The following is an 18490-nucleotide window of genomic DNA, read 5'->3' on the forward strand; positions in this document are numbered from 1 at the left end:
GTTAACAGTTACGCCCTCTATATGAGATGTTTAAAGCAATCGCATTTAATTTTATTAAAAATTGACTTTCAAAAACATAAGTCAATAATCCCAAAATAGAAACACTGTTGTGATCGTAACCACAAGCCAACAGTATTTAAACAGTTATAAAAGTTTTAAATGCGAAAGTAAATAATGTTCATTAAATCAAATGCTGACTCCACGGCCAGACATGCAGCAAACACAGCGGAAGTCTACCTCTTAAGGACCTGAGAATAAAAACACCCAAAAACAGGTCAACAAATAATGTTGGTGAATCTACAGGTTTAAAGTTAAGTAACAGTATCTGAAAAATAGTTATCAGAAAAAAAAATAGTTTAGTTAGTTTCCTTGACCACGAGGTTTTACAAGTACAACACCAAGTTGCAAAACGTTTGCATAATATATGAGCACCTGAATACTAGCAATGACCCGAGTATAGAATCTACTATACCCGCCTTTACCTCCTAAAATGTTATACACTTGTTCGAGTGTATCTAATGTTCAAAATAAATGCACCACAGTTAATATTGCAGGGTGAGGTTGTCAACCTAATGGATTCGTCCATCTAAATTGTGCTTACACCGATGGTATTAAAAGTATTCAAGCTAGAGGATTTTTGAACAAACTCAATATGCATATATAGTACTCGTGTCAATACAAAAGCATTTGAAAATTTAAGTATAACAGCGTGTATTCTCATCCCTGAAAACATGTAAAAAGCGGGACTGTAGACTCACCTTTGAATAAGCTTGGATGACAGACAAAACTTGTACGGTTTACAGTTGAGTAATGCAACCTAAGTATACGTATTTAGGTTGGTCAATATATGTATCTTAAACAAGTGTGGTTTCATAGTATAAGTTTTATTATTTCTTTACTCGACGCGTTTCAAAGTAAAAGTCAACTATATCATGCAAGTCAAACAAAAGTCAACCGAAGTCAAACCGAAAGTCAAAGTTGGTCAAAGTAGTCAACTAAAGTCAACATCAGTAGGTCCATGTCAAATGTTGGTCAACATGTCAAATCTAAGTCAAACAATACGTTTCAGGTCATGAATGATCATTTTCACAATTTCAGTTTATCGTTGTGCACAAAGTTCATGAACACGTACCATACTTAGCACATTATCTCATAGTACAAAATTCACGTAAACATGGAAAACTTCAGATCATAAATATACTTAAAATCGATTCCAAAAAGTCCAGCCAGGGTCTCATATGATAATTAAAAGTCAGGAATCAAAAGGGGTACATTTGGGGTTTGCCAAGTCAGTTTCTGACAGCGCACTGATTTCGTTTTGGCTATAACCGGAGTTAGGAACATGCAATTGATACAAGACCAGTGGCCATAGTTATACAAGACCAGTGGCCATAGTTCAAGTATAAGTCAAAATAACACATATCAAAACTCGAGCAATTTTTTTTTAGCCAATTTGTACAGTGTATTCGTGCAATTTGAATATTCAGTTTTCAGCTCAAATCAGAATTTACATAAAGTACGGCTCTATTGTGCAAAATGCATAATGTTTCAGAGATTGACATAAACTAACAATAAGTCACATATAATGTTAAAATTCATATTCCAGAAGCTTACATGCTCATTCAATAAACACAATCCACAGAGTATAAAACAGGGAGCAATTTACAGATTCGATTCTAGTTTAGCTAGTCACATTCGCACGCGATTATCTGAAGATCTAGATACAATTAGCCTATGATATTTACATGAAAGGTGAAGTATTTTTTGTGTAAATTTCAAATATGCAAAGCTTTAATCACAGAAGTTAACACTTTTTATCATACAAGGTTATTTTCATGCAAGTGTTGTATAAAACTACTTTTACACTAATTCAAGCATATCTCGGGTTTTACATACGCAAACGACATGATATCCTAGTCTGAATTGTGTGTTTTTTTATTATATTTCCAGTGGTATAAGTTTCACATGCCAATTCGTGGTCTATAAAATCCATATTTCTGATCAATCACAAAAACACAACGTTAATTTCAATTAAGCATAACTTGATCATCCGGAAACGAAATCAAGCTAATCCAAAGCCTAAACTCAATAGTTTTTCGCAAGGAATCTGAATATAACATAATAATTAACATTTGAAAAACTTAATTTTTCTGATCATGCATAAACAAATTCGGTTTTAAACCCTAACGCGTCAAACAATCAATATAACGATTACAATTAACACGTACGCGTATATACTTGAGCAATTGACAACATAACTATGAAACTTTAATAAAAATCAGATTTTTAATATTAGGGTTCATGTGTTTATACCTTAGATCAACAATTAAAGCACACCAATACGTAGAGGAGATCGAGAATTACACTTTTCGTGTTCAAGGCTTGAGCAAAAATTGAAAATTGATGGTGGTATTGGTGATGGTGATCGACGACATCCAAAGGGAGGGAGGGAACAAAATATCAACTGGTATGTGTAATTGTGAGGGTTTACACTGTTTAGGTTATCACTTAAGCCTTTATACTAGCCCTAGTTCTCTTAAATTGCACCTAAGTCCTCCAAGTTGCAAAAATTAAACATAATAGGGTGGGGAGGGGGGTGTTCGTCCGAATGGGCCCCATGGGGTACTCCCGGGCTCGTGTTTTGCAATTCCGTGTAATCATGGTCCGTTTCAAGTGCTTTTTAGTCGTACCGAGGGCCCGGAATGCTAAACGTATCGTTAAACGCAACCAAACGTTAATTTATTAAAAACCCAATAAATTAATTATTTTTAAAAAGTTAACAATTAATAAATTAATTATTAAAATAAAACCAAGCGTTTCGTTGCTCAAAAAGCAGTTATCAAAATCGTATCGTTTTTATCGTATTTCATTATCCGGAATATTTATTTGAATTAATATCAACCCATATTAATTATTGTAACCCTCCATAGATCAAGTATGCATTTATTACACATAAACACATAAAAGTCAAATAATCGCCCATAAATAAACTAACGGAAGGTTAACGGAAGTAACGGAAAAAGCAGGGTTGTTACATTACCCACCTATTATTGAAAATTTCGTCCCGAAATTTTAGTGAACGTCCGCTGAAGTAGTTTCCTGGGGAAACAGTTGCGGGTATTTCAGTCTCATCTGGTCCTCACACTCCCACGTGAACTCTGGTCCTCTTCTCGCGTTTCACCGAACTTTAACGATAGGAATTCTGCTTTGTTTCAATTGTTTGACCTCACAGCCCAAAATTTTGATAGGTTCCTCAATGAAATGAAGTTTTTCATCGATACGCTGCTCCTCTAAAGGAATAATCAAATTATCATCGGCTAGGCACTTCTTTAGATTAGATACATGAAAAACGTCGTGTATACCGCTGAGTGCTCGTGGCAGTTCCAATCTGTAAGCTACCGGTCCAACTCTTTCAGTTGTCTCAAACGGTCCAACATATCTAGGACTCCGTTTACCTCGTTTCCCAAATCGTACAACACCCTTCCAAGGTGATACTTTAAGCATAACTTTGTCACCAACTTGGAACTCTATATCCTTCCGTCTAACATCGACGTAACTCTTTTGATGACTTCGAGCCGTTCTCAATCGTTCCTGAATCTGTAGAACTTTCTCAGTTGTCACCTGAATAATTTCAGGGCCTGTCAACTGACTATTCCCCAACTCGCTCCAACAAATGGGAGATCTACACTTCCTTTCGTAGAATGCTTTGAAAGGTGCTGCCTTAATGCTCGCATGGTAGCTGTTATTGTATGAGAACTCAGCTAGTGGTAAATACTTATCCCATCCGTTTCCAAAATCAATGACACATGCTCACAACATGTCCTCAAAAGTCTGAATAGTTCGTTCGCTCTGGCCATCTGTCTGGGGTGATATGCTGTACTCATATCTAAACGGGTCCCCATTGCTTCCTGTAATGATTGCCAAAACCTGCAAGTAAATCTGCTGTCACGATCGGATATAATAGATATAGGCACTCCATTCCTAGAGACGACTTCTTTAATGTAGATCTGAGCCAACTTCTCCATTTTATTAGTTTCTCTTATCGGTAGGAAGTGTGCAGACTTAGTGAGACGATCCACGATAACCCAAAGAGTATCGTGAACTCCCGCCGTTCTCGGCAGTTTCGTGATGAAGTCCATGGTAATTCCTTCCTACTTCCACTGGGGAATCTCTGGTTGAATTAATAATCCTGATGGCTTCTGATGCTCAGCCTTGACTTTAGCACAAGTCAAGCACTTTCCGACATAGGTAGCAATGTCAGTTTTCAAATTTGGCCACCAATAGAATGCCTTCAAATCTTGGTACATTTTATCTGATCCCGGATGAATTGAGTACCTTGACTTGTGTGCTTCCTCCAACACTAGTTCTCTCAATCCACCAAAATTTGGTACCTAGATTCGATTAGCAAAGTATCGTGTTCCGTCCTTTTTGATGTCAAATTTCTTATCCATTCCTCTGAGAAATTCAACATCGACATTTTCTTGTTTCACGGCTTCTTGTTGTGCTTCACGGATTTGTGATGTGAGATTCGTACGGACAACTATGTTAAGAGATTTAACCCTAAGAGGTCTCTCTCGCTCTGTTCTGCTTAAAGCATCCGCCACAACATCCGCCTTGCCCGAATGGTATTGAAGTTCGCAGTTATAATCGTTAAGTAGTTCCATCCAACGTCGTTGTGTCATGTTGAGCTGTTTCTGATCGAATATGTGTTGTAAACTCTTATGGTCAGTGAAGATAGTAAACTTGGTTCCATACAGGTAGTGTCTCCACATTTTAAGTGCAAAGACAACAGCTCCTAGTTCAAGGTCATACGTGGTGTAGTTCTGCTTGTGAATCTTTAACTGACGCGATCCATAAGAAATAACCTTATTTCATTGCATAAGCACACAACCCATTCCTTGACGTGAGGCATCGCAATAAACAACAAAATCTTCACTTCCCTCGGGTAGACACAATACTGGTGCAGTTGTTAACTTCTCTTTCAACAACTGAAATGTGGACTCTTGCGGTTCTGACCACTCATACTTCTTACCCTTATGAGTCAACGCAGTCAATGGTCGAGTAATCTTAGAGAATCCTTCGATGAATCTCCGGTAGTAACCAGCTAGACCCAAAAATTGTCGGATCTGAGTTGGCGTCTTTGGAGTTTCCCAATTCTTAACCGACTCAATCTTTGCTGGATCGACCTGTATTCCATTGGCCCCTACAACATGGCCAAGAAATTGTACCTCTGGTAACCAAAAGTCACACTTAGAGAACTTTGCATACAACTGCTCTTTTCTAAGCATGGTCAATATCGAACGTAGATGCTGTTCGTGCTCTTCCTTTTTCTTGGAGTACACCAATATATTATCAATAAATACAATGACGAATTTATCTAGGTATGGCTTACACACACAGTTCATGAGATCCATGAACACTGCTGGTGCGTTCGTCAAACTAAACGGCATCACTGTAAACTCATAATGTCCATAACGTGTTCTAAACGATGTCTTCGGAACATCAGCTTCTTTGACTCTCAATTGGTGATACCCGGATCTCAAATTAATCTTCGAATAACAACTCGATCCTTGTAGTTGATCAAATAAGTCATCAATCCTCGGTAGCGGATACCGATTCTTGATTGTCAACTTGTTCAATTCTCTGTAATCGATACACAACCTCATCGACCCATCTTTCTTTTTAACAAACAAGACTGGAGCTCCCCAAGGTAAAGAACTCGGTCGAATAAATCCCTTGTCTAACAACTCTTGCAATTGACTAGACAACTCTTGAAGCTCTGGTGGTGCAAGTCTATACGGTGCGCGAGCCACCGGTGCCGCTCCTGGCACTAAGTCTATCTGAAACTCAACTTTTCGATGCGGTGGAAGACCAGATAATTCCTCCGAAAAAAATTTCAAGAAATTCCTTAACTACAGGAACGTCTTCGGGTCTCCTTTCTTCAAGTACAATCTGGCTTACGTGAGCCATAAACGCGATACATCCCTTTCTCACATACTTCTGAACTTTCAAGCAGTTAATGAGATGTAATTGTGAGCCATTCTTTTCACCAAAAATATCATAGGCTCACCGTCAGCAATAGGAATACGAATAGCCTTTAGGTTACAGACCACCTCGGCTTTGTTATCAGGTAACTAGTCCATTCCAACCACAAGGTCAAAACTTCCCAGTTTAATAGGTATCACATCAATGTTAAAAGGCTTACTTTCTAACATCAAGGTACAATCACGATAAATCTTATCAGCTCTCATCAAGTTACCATTCCCTAGTTCTATGGAATACACGTTATCTAAGGAAGAAACAGGGTTCTTAACATTGTGACAAATATCCTTAGATATAAAACTTCTATCAGTGCCAGTATCAAAAAAACATAAACAGGTTGATCATCGAGTGAAAACGTACCCGTGAGTAGCTTCGGATCATCACAAGTTTCCGCAGAATTGATGTTGAACGCCCTGCCTCGAGCATTCCCATTGTTGTTCTTAGGACAGTCCTTCTTGAAATGACCCGGCTGTCCATAACCAACAGTTCTTACCATTATTGGCATTGTTCGCATTGCTTGCAGTGTTGTTGTTGTTGCCGTTGAGATTAACCTTGCAATCTTTCGCCAAATGGCCAAACTTCTTACAACGGTCACAATTTAGAACAGAATAGTTTCCAGTGTGATGCTTGCCACACTTTTGACATTGTGGCTTTTTGCCCTTATACCCGGAGTTAGTTCCTGTAACCCTAGTGTCGTTGCGGTAAGAATCTTGCTTCTTGAACGGCTGCTGATTAAAATTCTTGTCCTGACCACCGTTCCACTTCCTTTTACCATCATTGGACTTATTCTCATTCACTGTAGTGCCCTTCCCTCTCTGGGCAATCTGATCCAATAGCAAACTAGCCATGTCAATAGCTTCTTGCACGTTTGCGGGTTTAGAAGTAGTGACCCCGCCTTGAATATTCTCACTTAGGCCTTCGATGTACAGCTCCACCTTACGACTTTCAGGGATAACCATTTCAGGACACATTAATGCCAGCTAGAAGAACCTCTTGTTATAGGCGGTGAGATCGTTGCCTACTAACTTTAGCTCTCAGAACTCGCATTCCATTTTTTTAATCTCGTTCCTCGAACAATACTCCTCGATCATTCTTTGCTTCAAGGTTTCCTAAGGTAGGGCATAAGCTTGGTCATGAGCCAGGGATTGAGCATAGTTGTTCCACAAGGTGAGCGCAATGTCCGCTAGTGTGCCCGTCGCAAAACCTACCCTGTCATCATCATTACACCCACTAATGCGGAAAACTAACTCAAGTTTTTCAAACCAACGAGTGAGACCAACTGGTCCCTCGGTTCCGTTAAAAGGATACAGGTTGCAACTAGTGAATGTTTTGTAAGAACATCCATTGCGGCCTTGTGTGCCGTTCCCATTAGTATGGCTTGAACCACCTCAATCATTGTTGTTACGACTGTTGTTGAATTCTCTTAGTAGTTCAGCTCTTTCGGCCGCGATTCCTTCAGCAATCATTCTCCTGATCTGGGCGGTGGTTGATTCCTTTAGAGGCATCTTCAACACAGAAAAACACACTTGGTCAGTGTCAAAACAACGCTATATAAAAATATACTAGCAACGAGTGTTAAAGACTAGTAAATAATAATAGTACGAAAAGATTCGTTAGTAGTGAGAAGTAGCGTAAGTAGTGATAGTAGTGTTAGTAGTGTCACCAGTGATAGTAGTGGTAGTAGCACTAAGTAGTAACATTAATGGCAATAGTAGTAGTATCCCTTAACACAAGTATTACTATTATACAAGGTTACTAAATATAGAATAATACTGCATGCAATAAAAGATAATAGTTATTAATAGCATAATCCACCATTATTATAAATAAAATCCAAAAGTGATTAACCAAATTCCAAAAGTAGTAACCCAAACAATAAACATAATGTGCTAGTAGCCTGGTTTATAACACCCGGTAAGTTTTATATAACCAATTAAAGAAAGGATGGTGGATGTAAAGTAAAAGAAGCTCATGGTCAATGACCCTTCACTTTCTCTTCTGTCGGGTACGGGAGGCAGGTCCATCATTCCTCGGCCTATTACGTTCCGCCTCCAACATAGCAACCCTGGCAGTCAAGGTTGCTATCAATCTCGTCATCTCAACGAACCTCGCTTCAGCCTCATACGTGTATAAGTATTTATACATGTGACCCTTGCGTCCAACCTATCAAGATCATCGGGGTGTGGGTATGTCCTAGCAATATCACTCAAAGCATTAACACGAACAACTACATCCCTGTTTCGATTAGTATGAATCAAATCCAATGCATAAATGTTCACGGGATGGTTAGGTATCTGATGCGAAGCAGGTGCTGGTGCTGGGGCAGGAGCAGGTGCATTCACCTCAGCCACACTCGAGTCGTTGCTACCGTTTCCTGAATCCTGTGACATCTAGCTCACAATGCAAGAACACATACGAACAGATTAGTCAGGTAAATAATGCTAGTCACAAAGTACTCATGTAATGACTAAGTCCTGGTCGTAGTCTAGACTCATCAAGGTGTCCTAATGACCATATCAGACACAATAATGCAAGTCTTAGTTTCCCTATGAACCGTTAGCTCTGATACCAACTTTAACACCCCGCCAAATTTCCATCTGACGGCGCGTTAATCCAGGTCCCACAGCTAACAGTTACGCCCTCTATATGAGACGTTTAAAGCAATCGCATTTAATTTTATTAAAAATTGACTTTCAAAAACATAAGTCAATAATCCCAAAATAGAAACACTATTGTGATCGTAACCACAAGCCCACAGTATTTAAACAGTTATAAAAGTTTTAAATGCGAAAGTAAATAATGTTCATTAAATCAAATGCTGACTCCACGGCCAGACATGCAGCAAACACAATGGAAGTCTACCTCTTAAGGACCTGAGAATAAAAACACGCAAAAATAGGTCAACAAATAATGTTGGTGAATCTATAGGTTTAAAGTTAAGTAACAGTATCTGAAAAACAGTTATCAGAAAAATAGTTTAGTTCCTTGACCACGTGGTTTTACAAGTACAACACCAAGTTGCAAAACGTTTGCATAATATATGAGCACCTGAATACTAGCAATGACCCGAGTATAGAAACCACTATACCCGCCTTTACCTCCTAAAATGTTATACACTTGTTTGAGTGTATCTAATGTTCAAAATAAGTGCACCACAGTTAATATTGCAAGGTGAGGTTGTCAACCTAACGGATCCGTCCATCTAAATTGTGCTTACACCGATGGTATTAAAAGTATTCAAGCTAGAGGCTTTTTGAACAAACTCAATATGCATATATAGTACTCGTGTCAATACAAAAGCATTTGAAAATTTAAGTATAACATCGTGTATTCTCATCCCTGAAAACATGTAAAAAGCGGGACTGTAGACTCACCTTTGAATAAGCTTGAATGACAGACAAAACTTGTACGGTTTACAGCTGAGTAATGCAACCTAAGTATACGTATTTAGGTTGGTCAATATATGTATCTTAAACAAGTGTGGTTTCATAGTATAAGTTGTCTTATTGCTCGACTCGATGCGTTTCAAAGTAAAAGTCAACTATATCATGCAAGTCAAACAAAAGTCAACCGAAAGTCAAACTTGGTCAAAGTAGTCAACTAAAGTCAACATCAGTAGGTCCATGTCAAATGTTGGTCAACATGTCAAATCTAAGTCAAACAATACGTTTCAGGTCATGAATGATCATTTTCACAATTTCAGTTTATCGTTGTGCACAAAGTTCATTAACACGTAGCATACTTAGCACATTATCTCATAGTACAAAATTCATGTAAACATGGAAAACTCCAGATCATAAATATACTTAAAATAGATTCCAAAAAATCCGGCCAGGGTCTCATACGATAATTAAAAGTCAGGAATCAGAAGGGGTACATTTGGGATTTGCCAAGTCAGTTTCTGACCGCGCACTGATTTCGTTTTGGCTATAACCTTAGTTAGGAACATGAAATTGATATAATACCAGTGGTCATAGTTCAAGGACAAGTCAAACTAACACATATCAAAAATTGAGCAATTTTTGTTTAGCCAATTTGTACAGTTTATTCGTGCAAGTTGAATATTCAGTTTTCAGCTCAAATCAGAATTTACATAAAGTACGGCTCTATTGTGCCCAATGCATAAGGTTTTAGAGATTGACATAAACTAACAATAAGTCACATATCATGTTAAAATTTATATTCCAAAATATTACATGCTCATTCAATACACATAATCCACAGAGTATAAGATATAGAGCAATTTACAGATTCGATTCTAGTTTAGCTAGTCACATTCGTGTAATTTTTGTGTACATTTCAAATATGCAAAGCTTTAATCACAGAAGTTAATACATTTTATCATACAAGGTTATTTTCATGCAAGTGCTGTATAAAACTACTTTTACACTAATTCAAGCATATCTCGGGTTTTACATAAGCAAACAACATGATATCCTAGTCTAAATTGTGTGTTTTTAAATTATCTTTCCAGTGGTATAAGTTTCACATACCAATTCGTGGTATATCAAATCCAGATTTCTGATCAATCACAAAAACACAACGGTAATTTCAATTAAGCATAACTTGATCATCCGGAAACGAAATCAAGCTAATCCAAAGCCTAAACTCAATAGTTTTTTTCAAGGAATCTGAATATAACATAATAATTAACATTTGAATAACTTAACTTTTCTGATCATGCATAAACAAATTCGGTTTTAAACCCTAACGCGTCAAACAATCAATATAACGATTACAATTAACACGTACGCGTATAGACTTGAGCAATTGACAACATAACTATGAAACTTTAATAAAAATCAGATTTTAATATTATGGTTCATGTATTTATACCTTAGATCAACAATTAAAGCACACCAATACGTAGAGGAGATCGAGAATTACACTTTTCGTGTTCAAGGCTTGAGCAAAAATTGAAAATTGATGGTGGTATTGGTGATGGTGATCGACGGTAGCAAAAGGGAGGGAGGGAACAAAAAATCGACTAGTATGTGTAATTGTGAGGGTTTACAGTGTTTAGGTTATCACTTAAGCCTTTATACTAGCTCCAGTTCTCTTAAATTGCACCTAAGTCCTCCAAGTTACAAAAATTAAACATAAAAGGGTGGGGGGGGGGTGTTCGGCCGAATGGGCCCCATGGGGTACTCCCGGGCTCGTGTTTTGCAATTCCGTGTAACCGTGGTCCGTTTCAAGTGCCGTTTAGTCGTACCGAGGTCCCGGAACGCTAAACCGATCGTTAAACGCAACCAAACGTTAATTTATTAAAAACCCAATAAATTAATTTTTTTAAAAAAGTTAACAATTAATAAATTAATTATTAAAATAAACCCGAGCGTTTCGTTGCTTAAAAAGCAGTTATCAAAATCGTATCGTTTTTATCGTATTTCATTATCCGAAATATTTATTTGAATTAATATCAACCCATATTAATTATTGTAACCCTCCACAGATCAAGTATGCATTTATTAAACATAAACACATAAAAGTCAAATAATCGCCATTAAATAAACTAACGGAAGGTTAACGAAAGTAACGGAAAAAGCAGGGTTGTTACATCACACCTGGAACCAGACCAAGTCAACATTGCCACCTTTTTTACGAAGCAGATAACACGTATCTTCCACGAATCCACTGATCCTAGTTTCACATTCAAAGCCGGATGTCGGGAGATATATTCCAAGACGGTGACATTAATGCTGGGGTCAGGACTGCTTTTCACTTCTTTTCAACTTCCCCTCTTAACAAATTTGTGCAAAGCTACAGACTCCTATTGTGGAGACCACCGTTTCGAAGATTTTGAGATACTAAAGATACAATTTTTGACACTATTTGATGACCTCCGAAATGAACATCCCATTAGAGAAACAATCACTACAAGCACGGCCTCGATGATTGACATTCATGGATCAATCAGCAGAGCCGTGGACCATGTTCTCATTGGACTTCAAGATTTGTCACGAGCTTAAACCGCACATTATCTCTCCTTCAGAAGATGTTCGAGAGAAATACCAGATCTTCTACCACTCTTGATCCGGCACTTTCTCCGAATCTATCAACCAAGACTCACATTCCCTCGAGAAAACCACGATTACAACTACTAGAGGGGAATGTCTGCATTTTAGGCATCATTATGGTCGAGCCAACGACCTTAAACAAAAGCGCTTCTCGAGAGGCAACCCGTGTAATAGAGTAGAATAGAAGAATAAAGGATGACAAATGAGCCGATCAATAAAGGGCGTAACTTCCAAGATTGCTAAAACAACCTGTCTTCACAAACCAGCCAGTTTCTTCACGAGCAACCACGACAATCCGCTAGGGAGTACTCATTCCTTTCCACTCGTTACTAGCTCAAATTTTAAATTATTCCACATCCTAGCTTATCACTAAGTGTGGGATTCCAACCCAAATCAACACTAGACAAATATTCCCAGAAGTCGTTAACTAAAACTCCTAAGTGTGGGATACACTTGGAACATTGGGGACATTGTTTGTCTAAGTGTGGGATGTTGGTATAATCTTTTTATGCTGTATTAAAATAACCCCATTACAAAGATTCCGAGTTCTTAAGCCAAATTTCAAAAATTTTAACAAAAGAAAGCCTTTCTGAAAAAGTACTTTTGAAAACCAAAAACGTTTGTGAATAAAAATTAAGGATTAAGTAAGGTAGAAATCTTGTTGGAACGAACCGAATCTCTAATAGAGTATTGCATGACTAGGCATTATTGACCTAAATTGATTATGGTGAGGCACCCAAATAAGAGCATATAAGCATTCATCTTTAATGCTTCACTATTTTCCGTTGAGAGTGCCGATGTCGATACTCGAAATCAGAACTTGCTCTAGATCTGCATTTCCAAGTAACGAAATGTTATTCGTGTATAATAAGAAGAGCTAGCCATTTGTCAAATAAACCCTTCACACCTTCCACCACTTTACCACATCCACACCATCTTTACTACCACTCGAAAAATCCAGAAAATGAGATTTATTTCGAAAACCCAATGTTATGAACTTCTCAAGTATCATGGCAAAGGTCTTGTAAAAGTTTACCGGCAGAAAGTTTCTCGTGATAAAATCTCCAAAAAATGTGTATTTTCAAAGTTCTAAGAAAAGGAGCATAACTTATAAAGAGAAATGCCGAAGAAGAACTTGACCGCAAATGCCTGTCAATCCAAAAAGAGAAAAGTTCAAAAGTGCTTCTCAAAAATATCAGCACTCCTATCTATCTTTCATTTCCGAAATTCCAAATAAAAGTCTTTAAGAAGAATATATTACCTTATCTCACTCCTTAAAACAACTTCACCACCACTCCAAAATTCTTTTCCATCCTTCCAAATTGACAAATGACCTAGAAGCTATGGTTATAACCGGTTTCACATTAGTTGCAAGGATTTGAGTCTTTATCAAGCCTATGACAATGGGTGCAACATGACTGGCTATGAGTGAATTCAATTCTTAGATCTATAGGGAACCCTAAACACTTGTGTAATTTGAGTGACCGGTGAAAGCTAGCCTAAGTCATGTAACCTCCTCGCATGCTTGCGGAGATAGTGATGTTATGCGAGGTGTATATAAAATAGCTTAAATTTTACTAGGAAATACTATTAAATACGATACAATTTTACACAAGATATTTATTTATTTATTGAATGGATATACTTAAACCTTGCTACAACACTTATAGGCAGTGTAACTAATCGTACAGTAGTGTAGTTTTTAGTAAGTCCGGTTCGTTCCAGAGGGAAAAAAATCTTTAAACAAAGCTTAACGCTATATTAGTTTTATTTTATAAAAATACAAATATATATATAAGTAATATTATTATTATAAAGGGGGGTTTTTACCGTTTAATGACCAGTTTGTCGATTTTAAAAACTTTTGTCGCAGTTAAAACCTGATGTAAAATAATAAAAATAAATATAACTTAATTTAAAGCGTAAAGTAAATAACAATAATGAAATTGCGATAAATAAAAGTGCGATAAAATAAAATTGCGATAATTAAAAAGTACGATAATTAGAAGTGCAATTAAATACAATAACAATAAATAAAAGTGCGATAATTAGAAGTGCAATTAAATATAAAATAAAGGAAATTAAATATGAAATAAAAGAATTATGCTTATTTAAACTTCCGTAATCATGATGTTTGACGTGTTGATTTTAGTTTTATGCCCATGGGTTAATTGTCCTTTGTCCTGGATTATTTAATATGTCCGTCTGGTTTTTGTCCATAACAGTCCATCAGTCATAAATATAAAGTGCGAGTATCCTCGTCAAATTATTCTTATACCCGAAGTTAAATATTCCAACTAATTGGGGACTTAAACTGTAACAAGATTTTAATACTTTGTTTAATAATTACACCAGGTTATCGACTGCGTGTAAACCAAGGTTTTAATACTTTGTTAGCAGTTATGCCAAGTGTCCTTGTACATAATTTCACCCCTGTTTTAATAATTCTAGTGACTATTAATCCATTCCCGTGTCCGGTTAAATGAACGATTATTCGTACATATAAATATCTCGCCCATCGTGTCCGATTGAGTGTATATAGTTATTTATAGGGACGTCCAATTGTAAATCTTTATATTTAAAATTAACAAACTATCATTTAGTTAAACAAATATAAAGCCCATTAATAGCCCATAGTCTAATTTCCACAAGTGTCGTTCTTTTGTCCAAACCCCAATTGTGGTACAAAGCCCAATTACCCAATTTTGGTAATTAGCCCAACATCATGATTACTCCGTTTTAAATAAGCATAATAATAACTTAGCTACGAGACATTAAATTAAAAAGGTTGAACATAACTTACAATGATTAAAATAGCGTAGCGTTACACGGACAGAATTTCGACTTACACCCTTACAACATTCGCTAACATACCCTTATTATTAGGATTTAAAATTAAAATTAAAATATAAAATATAAATATAAATATTACGTATACATATATAGAGAGAGATTGATTATTGATATTAAAAATGATCAGAATTCGTTGGGTTTTATAGGGATTTGAGTCCAGGGAATCTCCGCGAATCGTGGCATTTTTTGCCATCAAACTCCGCGAGTCGCGGAGTTTGTTTTTACAGCTCACCAAGCCTTGGCTCCTAGCTTGTCGACGGATTATATAAATAAATATAATATATAAATAATTTTAGTAATTATTTAAATATTATATTATATTTATGTGCATAGTTGACTTGTAATTTTTAGTCCGTTGCGTCGAGCGTTGAGAGTTGACTCTGGTCCCGGTTCCGAATTTTCGAACGTCCTTCCGTACAATTTAATATCTTATACTTTGCGTTTTGAATCTTGTACTCTTGTAATTTTGAGACGTTTCTTATCAATAATTGGAACCTCTTTGATTGTATTTTGTACTTTTGAGCTTTTTGGTCGTTTGCGTCGTCAATTCGTCAAATCTGTCTTTTGTCTTCACCTTTTATTATTTAAACGAATATCACTTGTAAATAGGACAATTGCAACTAAAAGCTTGTCTTTCTTGAGGAATAATGCTATGAAATATATGTTCGTTTTTAGCATTATCAAATATTCCCACACTTGAGCGTTTCTTGTCCTCAAGCAATATAGTCTTGAAATACTAGAATCACTTCTTTATTCTTCACACTTTGTACATCAGTGATTTCTTTACGGCAGTATAAACAATGGTAGTAACGATGTGGTTTACAGTCCCACATGACTATAAAATTTAGATCCTTTAAGGAAATTGGATCTTTATGAAAACATTTGATCTTTTTGAAAATTCAATCTAGCTTTTACCCTAGATAAGTTTTCCGGAATAACCTTTCACCGGTGTTTGCAAATTCTTTTTGTGGGTTTGGTGGGTTTTAGATTTGAAAATTTTGGCTCAAAACTTATGGTTTTGTGTCACCCACTTGCTAACCTTGTATTAGGAAAGCAACACGTCCAGTATACTTGCTCCGTATATTACCTTTCGGTAAACTACCGTTTGGTTGTAAAGGAAAGCGTTGAACAAGCAACTGTTAAGGCAATGTCCCCTGACATGCTTTTGATTATGGTCTATAACGTGTCGGACGCAATTACTATCCTTTGTAGGAGCAATAGTAAAGCTCACCCTTATAATTTTTTAGTCTGGCACAAGGTCCTGTCTTTGACCATGCTATGCAACCACCGTTCTTACGGTTGACACCCGATTTGGTTCAGGTGACCTAATGAATTCCAGGTGAATTCCTAGGATTTTACGTTCAAAGGTAATGAACGCATTGAAAATAGGGTTTTCAGAAAACAAATCGGTTTTAATTTGATCAAAATATTTTCTCGTTCAAGCTCGAGTTTAGATATCATCGAATTCCATGAGTTTGTAATTCTCAATCTTTAAGGTCAATCTCTAGGATTGAGTAATATCAGTCTTAAAAGCTGATTTTTGATTTTTAAGGAGATTATCCTTTCTGGGGATCTGATTCATTAGCCTTATCCAGCTAATTAGCACGGTACCCCCCATTGTACGAGATAAATCCTTCTCATGGTTAGGATAAATCTGACCACTTGGCGACCCTGTTTTATGCTGAGGTCCGTGGATTTCCTGCTGATTTTAGAGATGACTTTTCTAGATTTTTCGTCAACCTACAGCTAGTCTAGACGACAACTTCCTGACCTATATCAAGAAGCGCGTTTTTTTTCCGGAAGACTTTACTTCTTTTTAATGATGGAATTGATTCATCATGTAGATCCATCTCTTCTTTTCTTTCATCGGGTAAAACAGTTTAGTTTAGTCCAAAGCAAAAGTATTTTCAGTTATTTGTTACAGAAATATGTGACATATGTTTAAAATAACTTGGTAAATTTTCTCACACTTGGCTTTTATTTTCCTTTTTATTGTCCTCTATTCCATTTTAAATTAATTCTAACATTTTGGTTTGTTTCTCAATTTATGTCCTTTCCGAGGTAACAATAATTTCGGTGTTAAAACCTAGTTTTATCATTCATAAATATGTATAAACATGATTTTGAGTTCATTTAATTGAAAATTTTGAAAATTTTTACTAGAATTGGATAGTCAATATATAAGACTAGGGCTGTTCTTTATTATTAGAGAGCACTAGATTCTAATACAACTACTGCTTTACTAGTATTTTTAATGGTAACCAAGTGTTTAAGATAAAAATTTTAAAAATCCGAAAGAATTTAACCCCTTCCCACACTTAAGATCTTGCAAGGCCCTCATTTGCAAGAAATCAGTAACAATTTAAATTATTGAGGGTGATTAGCGTAGAAATGATTAAATTTTACCAAAGTTTCCAAACATATTGTTGTTTGTGTTGAATGATAAATGGTGCACATCATTTGTTCATTCCGTCTTGTTGTTATTTCACATATATTTTGTATCTTGTTGTCAAAATTAGTTGCTTTCGCTGAACTTAATGCCAGTCTTTGAAAATGCGTTGTTTTACCCTGTTGTGTACATAAGATAAACTGCAAACATATATACATATTTTTGAAGTTTGGTATATTACCCCACATTCAAAAATTATTAAAATCTAATAATAAAAGTTAAAAAATTATAAAAACTATTACAATATTAACATAAGTATTAAATGTATCAACATTACAAATAATAAAATAAATAAAACTAAGTAGACTAGGGATGATACTGATACCAGTGGGGGTTCCATGCATAACCGTATGTGTTATAGAATGCTTCGGCTGGGTTATACGTAGGATACGGTGGTTGGATCTCTATAGATCAGGGAGAAAATACGGGCGATGGAGTAGGAATATAGTTTCTACCTACATGTTGGCAATGAGCTATGATTTGGTTTTGATGAACTTGCCAATCTTCAAATGCTTGATGTCTAGCATTTTCATACTCTTGTGAAGCTATAAACCTTTGCATTTCTGTCATTTCATTTCCCCCTCCCACATTACCTGGCTGTTGGTTTCTCTCAACCTGTGGATGTCTACCATGGTATTGTACTGCGGCGTTATTTCGCCTCTTCAAAACCTTCGCACCATGGTATACATTTAAACCAATTGTATCGTGGGGTTCTGGTTCTTCGACTAATAATCCCCCCGACTTATATCCTCATTGAGATACTCAGCAATTAGTGTAATAAATATACCACCTCCTATTATACTGTGCGGTCTCATCCCCCTAACCATAGCTGATAAATAATAACCCACACAATAAGGTATACTTACAGCGCTTTGTGGGTCTCGAATACACATGTGGTAAAACAAATCCTGTTCATTTACCTTTTCCTTATTCTTACCTCGTTGTGTAATCGAATTGGCTAAAAACCTATGAATTACTCTTAACTCTGCTCTATCTATATCCAAATAAGAGTAATTTCCCCCTTTAAATCGGTGATGGCTAGTCATTTGACTCCATACACCATGCGTATCAAAATTTTCATCAATTTTCCTACCGTTCAATATCAACCCTCTACAATCGGAAGATGCTA

The sequence above is a fragment of the Rutidosis leptorrhynchoides genome, chromosome 5, assembly GCF_046630445.1.
Source record: "Rutidosis leptorrhynchoides isolate AG116_Rl617_1_P2 chromosome 5, CSIRO_AGI_Rlap_v1, whole genome shotgun sequence".
Classification (NCBI taxonomy): Eukaryota; Viridiplantae; Streptophyta; class Magnoliopsida; order Asterales; family Asteraceae; genus Rutidosis; species Rutidosis leptorrhynchoides.